Here is a 16,423-nt window from a genome sequence, read left to right as displayed (position 1 = left end):
TTGTGATGTGATTGGAGAGGAGTGCGAAAAACCTGTCAGCGGTAGTACAAAATCTTCAGACTTCTAGAAAGCAAAACAAAATACAGAAAAGTCTACAGGAACGTTTCAACTTTGAGGTAAATCCGAAGCACATTAAATTGTGGTAGTTTTGTGCTGACTCACATTTAAAATGAATGCCATTGGTTGAGTCCGAGTCCAGCCACATCCCAGCTATAACAGGGTGTGCACACTTGTGGAACCATATTTCATTTTTGCTTTCCCTCTTGAAAATATTTTGGATTTTTAAATTGGGGTGTCCAATCTTCACAAAAAAAAATACCATTTGGACCAGGGTGTGCAGACTTTTTATATCCACTGTTCAATACAATACGGGCAGAGTTTTGTTTTGTTTTTTTTGGTCAATGAAAATAAAAGCCAGGCTTGAAACTAAAATGAAATTGCAAAATATATATTAAATTTTCACCAAAGGCTATCTGGAAAAAAAATTATACAGCTTTGTTATCTGAAAAAAAAAAAGATGAATTATTAACAGTTCGAAATAGCTGCGTGTCTTTGCAAAAAACATTCAGGCTCCTGCTAGTATGCAGGAAGTCTATTTGGGATTAATCAGAAGCACTTGAGTTGTGTACTGACTCCTATTTCCAAGATTTTGTCAATGATATAATATTACAATGATAAAATACATGATAAAATAAGGCGGCACGGTGGATGAGCTGGTAAAACATTGGCCTCACAGTTCTGAGGACCTAGGTTTGATCCTGGCCCCGCCTGTGTTAAGTTTGCATGTTTTCCCCATGCCTGTGTGGGTTTTCTCCCGGGCACTCTGGTTTTCTCCCACATCCCCAAAAATATGCAACATTAATTGGACACTCTAAATTGTGTGTGTGATTGTGTGTGTGGCTGTTTGTCTCTATGTGTCCTGCAATTGGCTGGCAACTAGTTCAGGGTGTACTCCGCCTCCTGCCCGTTGACAGCTGAGATAAGCTCTAGCACTCCCCGTGAACCTCATGAGGATAAGTGGCAAAGAAAATGGATGGATGGATAGAATAATATTAATTGTGAACGCCGCCACATCCTAAATTATAAGAGGGTGTCCACACAAATTCTCCATTGTTAAACCTCCTCTCCATAAAAGATGTCATTTTTTTACTGGGTTTAAATGTTTTGAAGTGATTGATTTTGGTTTACTTTTTTTATACCACAAAAACCCGGTATTTGAACAGAGCTCTACATACATTTTATATCAACTGTATGCAAAGTACAATGTACTGTAAATCCCATTTGCTTCATTTTATTACCTAATCAACCTAAATTTACTTTTTACTTAGTTATTTTTTACATTTGGTGATGTGGTGGCTTCCATCACCACCGTAGATCACCAGAGTTGGTGAAAGAGTGTGAAGGTGAATAAGAAAGCCTATCAATGGAAAGGATTGATGACAAACAGCTTGCTTGTCTTATTTGTCTGCATATTCACTGTGATGACACTAATTTAAACAGAATGAAGATAGCAGCTCTACTCCCACGTGCCCATTTTGAGTGTGAGTGTGAGATTCTGGCTGGGCGTGTATGTACGGTTTCCACAAAGGATGGTAACCCCAAAAAAAAAAAAAAAAATGGTGTGTCATTGTTTCTGAAACCTGTCAGAGGGCACCACAAAATATATATGCCTGTAATTCGGTTTGGGAAGCCTTTCAAGGTTGACCTTGAAACTTAAAACTTCATATTTATTTAAAAAGAAAAGTGGGAGAGAGGGATGAGGAACTCGTGTCCAAAAAACAGGCACCAGAGCTATGTTCACACCTGACAAAACAAACCAAGTGCTGCCCGAGTCACCGCAAACAAAGCAAGGTGGGTGTGAAATCGTGGGGGGACGAAAATGAGACAGCTGGCGACACCAAGACGAGCGAGTGCAGCTGCAGAAAGTTTGCACACATGTCATCTACTGAGTTGGTATTGTATTGACTTGTCATTACAAAGTGGGTCTTCGCTTCACTTCAAATGCCTGATTGGGCTCTTTACAATCTTCAAACAGCACTTGGTACTTTGAAGACCCTGTTGACCATATTGACAACTGTCTAAAATTAAACACCTTAAAACACAAACAGAACAGTTTGTGACGAACGACAACATTTTGACACCCAAAACCCCAAAGTTTCAATTGGTTGAGGCCAGAAACTCTGCTCCTTGTTTCACTTTTGTCTACTGTACCTACTCAAATGGTTTAGCTTCAGCAGTGTGGCGACAGCAATCACAAAAGCAACTCCTAGATGATGAATATTGTGATTGATTGCTTTTGTAATGAAGGTGCAATAATTACCTTTTAATCGTGTGTGTGTGTGTTTCCTGTCTGGGGTTTATGTGGCATAAATGGTTACAAGCATTGAAAGATTTTACCACCTGCAGCCAAGTTCAATTTAACCGCCACTGGTTTTGGATGAGATGCTGGTCTTAAAACAGGAAAAACAGAAAGCTTGCAAAAGCATGCTCTCTTAATCCTTTGGTGCATAGCATATGCTCTGTTTGTATGTATGTGTTGAGGTTTTGTGTACTTTGATTTTGTTTTTTACAATTATCAGCCCTCAGCCATAAGTGACACTTTGAAACACACATTTGGTCTGGTTCACTTTGTGTTCCCACTGGCATTTACATAACCAGAACAAAGGTTTCCCTGTTACATACACACATAAAGAACATATGCATTAAGTTCCACGTTTAATACACACAAAAAAATAAAAATAAACATTCAAACTACTAATACTGTCTGACACCTTTATTACACTTTACTGTTAGATATTTGTAATTTGCCTTTGCTTTCATACTAGGGCTTTGGATTTACCCTAGATCCACATTTCCTATTCACATTGACAGTAACTTCTATTATTATTCCAAAATACAAACATGTCAAAAAAATGAAACATCCAATAAGATTATTTGAAAACTGTCTATTGAACCAGAAAATAGAGTAGGCAGTCACATTTTGGCCACTACTTCTCGCTCCAGAAAACTCTTGACTTAAAAATGGCTTACATGAACGAGGATCCCTTGCCATACCGTGACCATAAGTAGAAGCCAGTAAAGCATTCAATACCCATCCATCCATCCATCCATCCATCCATCCATCCATCCATCCATCCATCCATCCATCCATTATCTTAGCCAATTATCCTCACAAGGGTCATGGGGAGTGTTGGAGCCTATCCCAGCTGTCAACGGGCAGGAGGAAAGGTACACCTTGAACTGGTTGCCAGCCAATCGCAAGGCACATGGAGACAAACACCCGCGCTCACAATCACACCTAGGGGCTATTTGGAGTGTCCAATTAATCTAGCATGTTTTTGGAATGTGCGAGGAAGCCAGAGTGCCCGGAGAAAACCCACGCAGGCATTGGGGGAACATCCAAACTCCACACAGGGAGAGCCAGGATTGAACTCGGGTCCTCAGAACTGTGAACCCAACGCTTTCCAGATGATCCACCGTGCCGCCCGTCAATTGACAGGGTTAGGTTAGATATAATATAAAAGTAGTAAAGCATTCTGCTCAAACATCCATGTGCAAGGGGAGAAGTGGTTGATAAGCTCCATATTGAAACAAAGCTTACAAATATCTAAAGAGATACATACAGTACCTGGGAGGTGGGTTGATGAAAGAGGGAAAAGATTTTTTTTTTTTTGTTTAATGTTAATCAAGTTTTCCCATTGTTGGTTTGTTCCCACCTGTTCTTGTCAGTCCTCCACTTTGTGTCAACTAATCATCTCCCTCCACCCACTCGCGCCTTGTCCAGGCGTGTCTCATTGTCACGTCAGCTTGTTTGTATTTAGTTCCCCGTTTTCTTTCAGTCGGTGGTTGTGCATTGTCAGCCACGTTTCCACTTTCATGTTTTGCTTCCTTTTGTGCTGAGTTGATCTCCTGTGTTACTTTGTTAATCTTTCTCTTTTGTCTTTTTTCTTTTTATCTGAACAGACGCATTCTGAATAGGTGGACTAATAAAATGGCTGCTTGATAAATTAGATTGTCGTTTGTGGCAAGATGAGGTTTTGACAGCCTCGTCATTAGCGGATCACATCACAGACGGACCCGGTGGGACTCTAACATTAAGTGTTTGCTGCCTTGTCTAATCAAGCACGGGCGCTTTTACGAGGTCAGATGACTGATTGCGATCCTCTGCCACATTACTTTACGAGACAAAAAGGAAACATTAATAGCCAATTAAAACTTCACTCACTAACTGCTGCATTAAAATTGAAAGACGTGAAGTTGTGGCGCGTGTCAGAGGTTGTGGTAGCTTGTTTCTCCATAAAAAGTTCGGACATGCTTGTTAGTCTTTTGCTAGCTGAAAAGTGGATTAAAAGTTACATTTAGTTTTACTTGTGAGCAGCTCTTAATTACTGCTTATGCTCATTTCCTGAACTCCACAGAGGGATCTGGAATACAGTCCAGAATTATACCACACTTTGTGAGAAAACAACGCCTCGAAAGTCACACACATCCTTACAGTAAGTTTGAGCAACCCTCATACATAACATCACAAGAACCTGAGCTTTTTTGTTTTGACCTGTTGTGACATTTGTTTGACACTTCTCAAAAGTAGAAATCATTGGAGTGGAACCTCAGGTTGTAACCTTAATTCATTCCTGAAATTTTCTTAAGCCCAAGGTGATGTTTTCCATTGAAATGAATGGAAATCCAATTAATCCATTCCAGCCCCATTTGTACTTACCCTTTTTATCAGTGTGTGTGGTGAACATACATACATAGTGTCATGCTCCTGGATTCCAGCCAGGGCTGGGCCTGGCCAGCTAATCAGAAGGTGCACACCTGCGCCTCATGACCACTGATTAGACCCAGTACATATAGGACCCGGGGGACGACAAATACTCCGCTAGATCGTTGCTCTTCATGCCTCGTTCCCGCACTCCTGCTTTCCTGACTTCTGATCCCCGTGCACTGACCCACGCCTGTCCACTGACCACCCTCGTAAGCCCATTCGTACTGGTACTTCGGATTGTTTGGACTGTCTACCTGATCTCAGACCTCGGACCGAATAAAGGTTTCCTCTGTTCTGTCTGCTGTCTCTGGAGTCGTGAATTTGGGTCCACCCTTGAGCCCCGCATCGTGACACATAGAAATAAATCAAATCCCACTATTACAAAGAAATTTACTGTATTGCTCAAAACTGCATTGGACTGCAGGCTTGGGATGACATGGAGGGTCCACGAAAGCTTTGAAAGGTGCCAACTAGCAAAGCATAAGGTAGTGAGTGTTGCTTGCTTAAAGTTGTTGATTGACACTCCAGTTAAAGTTTGCTGTAAAACTAAACTCATAAGCCTTTGTTTCTTTTTGTTTTTTGTTCACAAAAACCTCAGATAGCGAGCTAGCTCAAGGCTAACACATAATGACTGAAAACCCCCATGAAATACGTGGACTAAAGGACTATAGGACTAACTACAGGAAATATTTTCAATGGAAATTTTGCACGTAATACTATTATTTCGTAAATTGGCTTGTTCTTAACGTGAGGTTCAACTGTATATTAGAAATTTTCCCCAATAGGGTCACGGGCCCAGCTAACTCGAAGTGAGAGGCAGGGTACATGCTGAACTGGTCACCAGCCAATCGCAGGGCACATATAAACTCGGACCGGCACTCACCTTCACACCCACGGGCAATTAATAGTCTTCAATTAACTTACTGTAAATGTTTTTGGGATGTGGGAGGAAATCAGAGTACCTGAAGAAAACCCACACAGGCACAGGGAGAACATGGAGACTCCCTACATGTGGGGCCAGATTTGAACACTCAGAACTCGGAAGCAGATGTGCTAACCAGTCATCTAACATCCTGCCCTGACAGTATATTAAAATATATATATATATATATATATTTTTTTTTTTTACCAAGCTAACCTAGTAGTGAATATTGCCAGCTATTGGTGAATGAATCCAAGGGGAAGTGCAATCCGTCTGTCCTTACATGGCAAGCAGCTTCTTGTCTGCATGCGTAATGAAGACAGTGAAAGCTTTTTAAAATGACCTCTTGCAGAGCAGATTGTGTATGAACATGCTTAAATTACCCAAAGGCCAAGTGGTGAAATGGCCGAGGACCACTTTTTAAAGCTTGCAAGCAGATCCCCAAAGCTCTCCTCAGTGCCTTAGTGTGTTTTAAGTATCTCTACAGGTTGCATTTCCGTGAAAACCATCTGCGATCTCAAGCGAGTCTCTCAAGTAAATTACAACGAGGCAGAAATCATCCAAGGTCAGGCTGTGGTCTCCCTGGGCAGAATGTAATCTTCCAAGTCAAGCTTGGAATGGTATTCCTCTGTGATCTGACGTTTGTGCCTGCAGTGCTTGTTAGCCACAATTTTGAGAGAAGGGAAACATTTCGGAACTAATCACAACATCGACCTTCACAGCCTTGTCAAGTTATCCACAAGTCTGTGTGATAGCATGAGTAAAGATGCTTAACACACTTAAGAATTTCCGCCGTTTGCAGCCGGATGCTATTCTAGTATTGTTTGCTCCTAAGGGAGGTCAGGCCACTATATCCTTTGGGGAGGGTTTTTTTTTATATATATATATATATTCTGAGCAACTAGTATGGAGGTTACAAAACATCATTTTCTTTGTGAAATACAAGAATATTGAATACATAATTATATGTGTGTTAATAATATATAATATTTAAAATATACTTCTTGATGAGGAAATGATTTTAACTGCATTAAAAAGCAGAGAAGGCGATGACTATGAGAAAGTGTCCCTGAGATTAGCAAAGGCTCAGCTCAGACTGAGATCAAATGGGCCAAGATTTTATCAGGTTCAACAGATAAGAGCAGAGCAGGAAAAACTGAACAAGCCACAGTTAATTCGGTGCCCTGCTTGGTCAAGTCAAGCAGAGCAACCAAATCAAATCCTCGAAACTATCAAACGGGATTTTTCAGAACCATTTTGCAGTCAGGGTACTAAGAAGGAAGTAGGAAGTCATTACTAATCAATTAAAGGGGACCGAGGCTTATGGAATCTTGACTATATTGCTCGTATACCGTATAAATATTTTTTGTCCCATTACCCACTTTGTTTGTAAATTAAAATGTTGCAGAAATGCGCACAACAACATGAGTGGAGCGTTTCTTTAAGATCCTGATCTTAGCGGCCAGGAGACTAGCTGGCAACCTGATGGGGGCCCCGTCTTCATGACTCGCCGGGTTGCCAGGGAGTCGCAGTGAAATCGAACATGATCCATTTCATTGGGGACGTTTTGGCAACTGCCCTAAAAGCTCATCATTGAGTAAAACCTTCAAAGGGCTAAATGTCACGCAAGTAAAACCGTTACTCATCAAAAAATGTATTTGGATGTTTCTTCTTATGGTTACTCCAATCTCTCAAAATACCAGAAAGATTGCCCCAATGTTCGAGACTTTAAGGAACTTCATGTGTTTTTCTGCATTAAAGGACTGGCCTGGTGTTCGTGTTGTCACACATGCAAAGTACACATTCCGTTAAATATTTATTGCAAGAATATATTAAGGGAGGCGGCACGGTTGATCAGCTGGTAAAGCGTTGGCCTCACAGTTCTGAGGTCCCGGGTTCAATGCCGGACCCGCCTGTGTGGAGTTTGCATCATCTCCCCGTGCCTGCGTGGGTTTCGTCCGGCCACTTCAGTTTCCTCCCACATCCCAAAAACATGCAACATTAATTGGACACTCTAAATTGGCCCTAGGTGTGATTTGTGAGTGCAGCTTTTTGTCTATTTGAGCCCTGCAATTGGCTGGCAACCAGTTCAGGATGTACTCCGTCTCCTGCCCGTTGACAGCTGGGATATGCTCCAGCACTCCGCTCGATCCTCGTGAGGATAAGCGGTGAAGAAATGCATGGATGGATGGATGGATATTTAGGGTGTCCCAATCTGATCGTTGTTCACTGTAAAACTAAACTGGCATAACAAAATAATTACACCTGCTGCTGTTGAAATACATTACAGCCCAAATTTCTTTCTTGGTTTTTGTTCACAGATATCCCTAGCTCAAAGCTAACATACGATGACTATAAAAACAGAAAATGTGTTTGTATCTCAATGGTATATCGCATCAGTAGCCAAGGCAGCTAAAATGAAATACTGTACTGTATTAAGATTCAGGAGGAACGTAGGGGTCATCCAGTTTTTCCTCTGTTTGAACACCGGCAAAGGTAATCATTACACTCACAAATGTAAGTGATCAAATGAGAACCATCTTCCCATCTCACATAATACTCATCATAAACTTTTTATTTTTGTAAAGCTCTGAGCGGCTTTGACCTATTGCGTGAACCTCTACAAAAATATTCCAAGTCCTCGATCATCCTTGCTGGACTATCTCATGATCCACAACAATTCTCATGATGTAAATATCTCCCTTCTCTAAGAGGCTTGGCAAAAGAAAGATCTGTTTGGCCTTATTTGGGACTTATTTACAAACTTCCACGCAAAGTTAATTTTGACTCATGCAATTTCTCCCATTTGGAATGTCCTTCAAAAAGATTCCGAGATGGTTATTTTGTGCTTTTCATACCCACATCGGCTTCAAACTAGAAAGCTTCTCCACCTTAAGTCAAGCTACGAATCAATTGCATCTGATCCCTCCACGCACGGTCCTCAGATCTGCGTGTTCTGTTGCCAGTTATCGACCTCCCACTTTGAGAAGCGGCTCCGTGTCCTCGCTCGCTCTAGGCCCAAATGATGAGATTTATCACTGGACCAAAAACATATGAGCCTATAAATGAAACTACTATCTTTGGGACAGTATCTCTGTCCAGCGTGCCTTTTGCCAGGTCATGTGATGAGGACCTTTCAGCTGGGACTTGCCCCAAACACAGCGGTCTACCTTTCCAGGAAAAAATATCTACCAAATGGTGGCTTTCGGGAAACATATTTGTACTACTTATATCCATCCATTTTCTTAGCCGCTTATCCTCCCCAGGGTCGCGGGAGCGCTGAAGCCTATCCCAGCTGTCATCCAGCAGGAGAGGGGGTACACCCTGAACTGGTTGCCAGCCAATCACAGGGCAGATAGAGACAGACAACAGTTGCACTCACAATCACACCTACGGACAATTTAGAGAGTCCAGTTAATGTCGCATGTGTTTGGGATGTGGGAGGAAACCGGAGTGCCTGGAGAAAAACCACACAGGCACAGAGAGAACATGCAAATTTCATACAGGTGGGTCCGGGATTTGAACCCTGGTCCTGTTTACAGCTGCGCCACCGTCTTTTCTGGATTTCTGGAGTCTTCAATTCACCTACCATGCATACTTTTAGAATGGGTGAGGAAACCGGAATGCCCAGAGAAAACTCATGCAGGCACAAGAACATGCTAACGTCACACAGGCGGGGCTGGGATTTGAACCCTTATCCTCAGAACTGTGAGGCAAATGCTCTACAGTGCCGCCCCACAAATAAATCATCACAATTACAAAGCTGGATGAGAAACATTTTCCAGAAACACAAAGCTGTGGCACAGCCAGAGGCGATTGGAGCTTGACTCACTTCTTCCAAATAACATAAGATCATAGTAATATGGTGCAAGGAGATAATTCAACTTCAACATTCTTTTGGCAGCTATTAAGACTACACTTACTAAAAATGTACCTTAGACCTTTTATGTGACTCAATACATTCTGCTGTTTTGGTTCGCAACAAAGTTCAAGTGGTCTCAGCAGTAAAAGCTTCAATGTGATTTGGACGCTCTCATTTGTTTCAAAATGGACAGAGCATCAGTTGGAATGACTCATTTTGAATTGCATAGGTCGCTAATATTATAATATTAATTTGAGCTGAACTCATTCTACCTTTTCAACCTTTGTTTGATCCCATTTGCATTTCAATAAAATAATCCGCATCATCTTTAAAGGTCGACTAAAGACAGTTGTCAACTTCATGATCTTCAGACTGAGTTCAGTTAAATAACACAGGATGTTCCAGCTTCTTGGGATTTGATGGAAAACTGCTACAGGGGCAATGACCTCCCCACTTGAACAAATACCAACTAAACTGCAGCTGTTTTTTTTCTCCTTAATTTGGCGAAAGTAACTGACATTTTGAAATGACCAAAAAAAAAAATGAAGCATACAGTTTACATGGAATGCTTCGTCCCCACTGAGAGCTTCATTGTCCTCAATGTGGTTATCCAACAGTTTGGATGCGACAACCAGAATGCTGTTATCAGAGAGCTGACTGGAAAAGAAAAAAGAAAGAAAAATCAGAATTATATTCACGGTAAATTCCTCTTTAAATATGCGCACTGCTTGATCTGTTTTGGCAGCTCAAGGTGAAAAAGATTAAATAAGAATGAGAACTATGATTTCTGTGCGCTTGAACACTTGAATATAAAGAAGGATGCGTTTCTGCATGTCAATGAAACAGGTTGATTTCGATCTTTATTTGTTTCAAAACTCGAAAAATAATGGGATCAATCTAAAGATGGGTCTATATATTCTGAATCAAGGAAACAGAGGGAGTCTTCTGGTATTAGCATTTGTTCCACGATGGACTTCAGACACACAAATAATGAACGCAAAGACGCCCGTGTTCCTTTCAAATTGATTAAACCAGACAATCTTTTATAAAATTTGGTCTGGAAGGATTTAGAAAAGGAGAGTGTTTTGCCTTATTACCTCACTGAAGTGGCTTTAATTAAAGAATTTGGCATTTTTGGTGTACATTTGTTTTCCAGGCCTCAAAAGTACTGTTTGGACGACCGATGAACCCGAGGTTAAAGGGGATGTCCGGTAGTTTTGATTAGCAATGTATCCGATAGATTATGTCATATGTACTGTACCTTGAAAATTTGAGGTTAATCCGATATCATTTAATGGTGTTCTAAGAAGATTTTCAATGGCAATTACGAATTTTCATGGGTGCCGCCATTTTGCGAGTCACATGACCTATGTGTGCAGCTGTGACGTAATAGGTGCGCAAACAAAGGCTCTCCTACATTGTGACACAGTTATGGCCAACGCTGATTTCTCGGATTTATCCTCATCTGCTGAAGAAATAGCAGTATCGGTTGATCGGGAAGATGGAGGAATACTGTCATGCTCCTGGCTTTCTGTCCAGGCTGGGCGTGGCTAGCCAATTAGTCAGCGCACCCCTGCACCTTGTCCCAGCTGATGCCTCCCAGTGTATATATAGGACCCGGGGGACGACTTGTCCTCCGCCAGATCGTCGGGCTTGATGCCTCGTTCCCGCACTCCTGTTTGCCTGACTTCTGCTCTCCGTGTACCGACCCACGCCTGTCCACTGACCACCCTCGTAAGCCTGCCGTACTATTACTTCTGATTGTTTGGACTGTCTGCCTGATCCCAGACCTTGGACCGAATAAAGGTTTCCTCTGCACTGTCTGCTTGTCTCTGGAGTCGTGCATTTGGGTCCACCCTCGAGCCCCGTTCATGACAGAACGATCCGGCCGTAACATGGACCCAGCCGGCTCAGAGGCTATCCGTCGCTCCCTGCAAGTCCAGGGCAGACGCCTGGTGGAGCAGGAGGCTGCTCTCCAGGTAACCAACAAGAGGCTCCATGAGATCTGCACCCGGCTGGAGCCGTGGCTAACCTCCCAGGCTTGCATGGTTACCACGCCAACGGTGGCCACTCCACCGGTACCACCGGTTCCGCCCGCACCGCTCTCCACGGAGCTCCCCTTTAGCAGCGTTACCCCGCTCTTCCGACCAGAACGATTCTCAGGCGACTTGGGGAACGTCAAGCCTTTCCTCGCTCAGTGCGATCTCCATTTTGCATTACATGAAGATAAATCCGAGAAATCAGCGCTGACCATAATTGTGTCACAACGTAAGCAAGCCTTTGTTGGGGCACGCAATCCATCACATCTGGGCATGTAGGTCACGTGACTTGCATAAATGGCAACGCCCATGAAAACTCATAATTGCCGATAAAAATCTTCTCATAACACTATTAAATGATATCGGATTAACCGCAAATTTTCAAGGTACAGTAAATGTGACATGACCTATCGGATACATTGTTAATCCAAACGACCGGACTTCCCCTTTTTAACTGGCTCGGTGTGGTCCATTTATATAAAACATTGCTGACATAAAATTTACAATTCAGATATTTTATTAATCTAGCAATAATTTCTTTTTTAAACCACTTCTCATGAATTGCATAAATAATAACGCCTTGGCTTGTATATGTTACCAACACCACTCTGACTGATTGCTTCTAAAATTGCGCATCTCCAGATGCGATTCACAGATACATCTTCCTGAAATGTAACAAAAGGCATTTTATGACAGTGTGGTTTCGCAAATGGATATTGAAGTCACAAGTGTCGCTCTCCATGCAAATCCCAAGGAACTATCGACCGATGGCCGGATCTCACTGCACAACCGAGAAGTCCACTCAGCAGCATTGTATCAAGCTCACTCGGCCTGGCTGTACCCCAAGATTCACCTCCGCCGGGCAGAACCCCCCTCGCTCATCACTCAACTATACTCTCACGCCACTACTTTGTCAAAATAAGCTGCTCTAACATATTGATTGCGCAGCGGTGATCATCTGCAATAAGGTCAGGCAAAAGCCACATAAAAGCGCCATCAAATGGATGAGGTGCATCGCAACCATTATTGGCTCCAGTTCCACTTTTGCCAACATAAATGCTGTTCATGAAAGAGCCAGACTTTAGCATTTTGGTCTGGGGTAGGGCAATATGTTTCCAACTAACCATCTCTAATGGGTCTCAAAACATAACCACATGACGTTACATATAACGCCGTACACAGCAACCAAAAAAAAAAATTAAAGCTAATAAAGAAAAAGAGGTACAATCGTGTCGCTCCGAACAAGAGAGGATGAACCATTGCTTTTATAGATAAAGTACCACAGATTTACTTAAAGAGGTCAAGACTTGATACTTACTTAGGTCTAGCATATGCAGTATTTTACTCATTCCCAGCTCAGGCCAGAACTATTTAGTCTCCTCTTGCAACTAACAGCTGGATAGCACTTTTTTTTTTTCTCTTGGATCGCACCTCTGTCTGTCTTTACCTGCTACACAATGCATGTAGGCACACAATGGCTTGGAAACAGTTGTGGTGGTACAACAATAATAAAAATGCCAGGCACGGTTTATATGTGCCCTGTGATTGGCTGGCAACCTGTCCAGAGTATGGCCCCCCTCCCGCCCAGAGTCAGTTTAGATAAGCTGCAGCACAGTCCAACTGAATCCCTAGTGAGGATCAGCGGTTCAGAAAATGGATGGATAAAATCTTCCATCCATCCATTATCCAAGCCGCTTATCCTCACGAGCGTCATGGGAGGGTTGGAACCAATCACAGGGAACTTCAGGCAAAAGACGGGCTACACCTTGGACTGGTTGCCGGTCAATCGCAGGCCACATACACCATCACTGAGCGGAAATCAATCACACGCTGTCCACACCAAAGTGAGGTGTGTGTACCACTACACCACAGTCAGTTGGATAAAGTTTTACCCATGTTTAGGTTTTCTTCAAGCCTAATAAATGTCCATTTGTTAAACAAAAACGGAGGAGAGGAAATCAAGGGTTTTTGTGAGTCACTTTCACATTTTCAGAGCCAAAGTGATTTATCCCGCCAATCATCATTGACGGTCATAATGTAGAGTATGTAACGGTAAAATTCTGTATCCTCCTCCTCATAGTATAAAACAAACCCAATGAAGTCTAAAGAAAGTTACTGCTTGTGTGTACGTGTTTGTGATTGCTACACAGTTTAGATCAAATTGTACGGATGAATCTGAAATCGATAGGAAGGTAATGGTTGTGTTCATGCTTTTTTTTTTCTGGGTTTATAATGGCATTACACAACCAAAAGGGTTTTGTGGATCCGAGCATATCACACAACATCAGCCATGTATGCTTATCACAAAGACTGCACCACAAGCCCACTCGTTCAGGTGGGCTGCTATTGATCTGTGCGGATGCAGGCTGTTTGTCAGCTGGCTTCAAGAGTATTCTCGGGAGAGGCAAAACATTCAAACGTGAAAAATGACAGCGATTTGATCAGTTTGTCCTTCAAGGGTTAACCACAGTAAATGTAAGTCAATAAGTAACTAAGTGCCTATCCATCCATTTTTAGCACTGTTTACCCCACTAGTTTTGCGTGCGTGCTGGAGACTAACCCAACTATCTTTAGCCAAGAAGCGGGGTACAACCTGAAATGACCACCAGCCAGTCACAAAGCAACTATAAACAAATGAGCATTTTAGAGTCTTCAATCAACCTACCATGCAACTTTTGGTTGAAGTGGGAAGAAAGTGTAGGACCCGAAGAAAAGAAAAATGCAAACTCCACACAAGCAGGGCCAGGATTTGAACCCAGGTCTTCAGAACTTCTGAGAGAGATGTGCTAGACGTAGAGGTCCAGACGTGTTGCCCACTCAGTGGCTATTTATAGCAAAAATGCATAACCTCGCTAAATGACGTCTGTTACTTGTGTCGAACATACGGTAGAAAGGTCAAAACCTAACCTGCCACCTTTATCTTTCTACAGCAAGAAAGGCATGCATCCGTGGAGGAGGAAGCCAAAAAAGGTCAATAAAGAAGATCTGGAAAGGAATCCAGCAAGTGTTTGCTTTATATTATGAGGAGCCACTTAAAGCTAAAATAAAACTTCTCTTCCTTAAGTTTGCGAGACAGTCGTTCAATATGAGCGTTTCAAAACTTGGATCTGAGATTCCAAGACAAAACATGCTGAGAAAATAACGGGTTCCTTGATGAAAATGATAATGATTGAAACGGATGGTAAAAATGCATATATCCTCACTAAATATGTCGTTTTACTTGTGTTGAATGCATGGTTCAAAGTTCATGGACGGAACCTGTCACTTTTAACCTTCCACAGCAAGAAAAGCATTTATCGACGGACCATAAAGCCAGAAAGGGTCAATGAGGAGGATTTGGAAGGTACTCAAACAAATGTTTGCTTTATGTCACGCAGAGCCACTTGAAACTAAAATAAAACTTCTCTAAGTTTGCAAGATAGTCCTTGTATGTGTGTGTTTCAAAACACAGATCTCACATTCAAAGACAAAACTGGCTGAAAAAAACAGCATCTCCCTTGATTAAGTTGCTTAATATCACATGTAAAATATTCATTATCATCATCATGTGTGGAAGTAGGAAATATCCCCCTGACCAGTTTGAGGAAATCTTTAGCACAATCCAAAAAGGATTCTGGCTACATGTAGCATAATCAGTGATCCCCACACAAGGTGCCGCAGTACACTAATGTACACAAACTAATTTTCTTGCCGGTATAAGAAGACGCGGCCATCAGGGACAGTAAAATTTCAATACTTGACGGCCTTTCAAAAGAAGAGATGCCCAGTTACCACCATGCTTACTGCCTGTTGTGTGCTTTGTATTTACGGCCTAATGAGTTTTCCAAGCAATTTTTTTCTGTATTGCTACGTTAGTGTAGGTTACACCAATGGAGAGTGTGGTAAGGAAGTGAAGGAACGGGTCCAAGCGGGTGGAACAGTTGGCGGAAGGTGTCTGGTGTTCTATGTGACAGAAGCGTATCCACCAGGATGAAGGGCAAAGTTTATAAAACAGCGGTGAGGCCGGCCATGATGTACAGATTAGAGACGGTGGCCCTGAGGAAACAACAGGAAGCAGAACTTCAGGTAGCAGAAATGAAGATACTGAGGTTCTTGCTTAGTGTGAACAGGTCGGATAGGATTACAAATGAGCTCATTAGAGTGAGAGTGAGAGTGAGTATATTGGTAGAAGGGTGCTGAGGATGGAGCTACCAGGCAAAAGGTTGATGGATGTCGTGAGCGAGGACATGAGGACAGTGGGTGTTAGAGAGGAGGATGCACGAGATAGGCTTAGATGGAAAAAGATGACACGCTGTGGCGACCCCTAACGGGACAAGCTGAAAGTAAAAGAAAAAGAAGTGTAGGTTAGACCGACAGACAGATCCATTGCCACCTTATTCTCAGCAGTACAACCAGGCTATCATACTGTGTTGCAGTAGGTTATGATGAATTCTGTGGCTGCCCTTTAGAAGTTCACCAACAGCTGTTTAGGGAGCTGTGTTTTCCTCAAGCGCCTCAGGAAGTGGAGGCGCTGAAGTCCTTTCTGAGCCATCGCTCTTGTATTAATTGGACCACTTTGTGTCACGGCTAATGTGGAGTGCCAAATATTTCCACTTCCACCAATCTTGAGGGGCTGGTAAGCAATGGAGGGTTTCTTCCTGAAGTCGCAGACCATCGCGTTTGTTTTTTGTTGCCTTCAGGACGTGATTGTTGTCACGGTTCCTTTTCACCAGGTTCCCCACCTCTGCGCAATAGGGTGACTCAATGTCACTGGTGATTCTTTCTTTCATAATGGTGCTGTCAAAAAACTTGAGGCCAGTATTTGTCTCATGAGCATTTAGAGTTGTTTGTAC

This window comes from Syngnathoides biaculeatus, chromosome 11 (assembly GCF_019802595.1).
Source record: "Syngnathoides biaculeatus isolate LvHL_M chromosome 11, ASM1980259v1, whole genome shotgun sequence".
Classification (NCBI taxonomy): Eukaryota; Metazoa; Chordata; class Actinopteri; order Syngnathiformes; family Syngnathidae; genus Syngnathoides; species Syngnathoides biaculeatus.
This window is presented reverse-complemented; position numbering follows the sequence as displayed.